This window comes from Penaeus monodon, chromosome 24 (assembly GCF_015228065.2).
Source record: "Penaeus monodon isolate SGIC_2016 chromosome 24, NSTDA_Pmon_1, whole genome shotgun sequence".
NCBI classification, from domain to species: Eukaryota; Metazoa; Arthropoda; class Malacostraca; order Decapoda; family Penaeidae; genus Penaeus; species Penaeus monodon.
Window position 1 is genome coordinate 37,816,904 of NC_051409.1, and position 305 is coordinate 37,817,208.

General features: G+C 34.8%; 1 protein-coding gene across 1 annotated transcript in view; it reads left to right on the top strand.

The window, feature by feature from the left end:
* LOC119588964 (cGMP-specific 3',5'-cyclic phosphodiesterase-like) overlaps positions 1–305 on the top strand; it is a 71,727-nt gene that overhangs the window by 41,273 nt on the left and 30,149 nt on the right.

Sequence of the window (305 nt, forward strand, 5' to 3'; positions counted from 1 at the left end):
TCAGTGACTAACCAAATAGTTCTGAATCTTGATTTTCATCTTTAATAATTGAAATAACTTCCCCCTTTCCTCTTTCGCTGAAAACATGGCCTTTCATCCCGTAGACTTTATCGTAAAAACCTTCCGTTACGAATATCAGACTAGTAAAGTTCCTCATATTTTCTCATTGACGTTGCTCACATATCCCATTTCCTGGAATTGTCATTTCAACAGATGAATGCGACTGTAAAAACCATGTTCATTCTCATATCTTGGTCTGAATATATTATAGGTCTGTTCTTTTTATCTCTCCCTCTATCTATTTA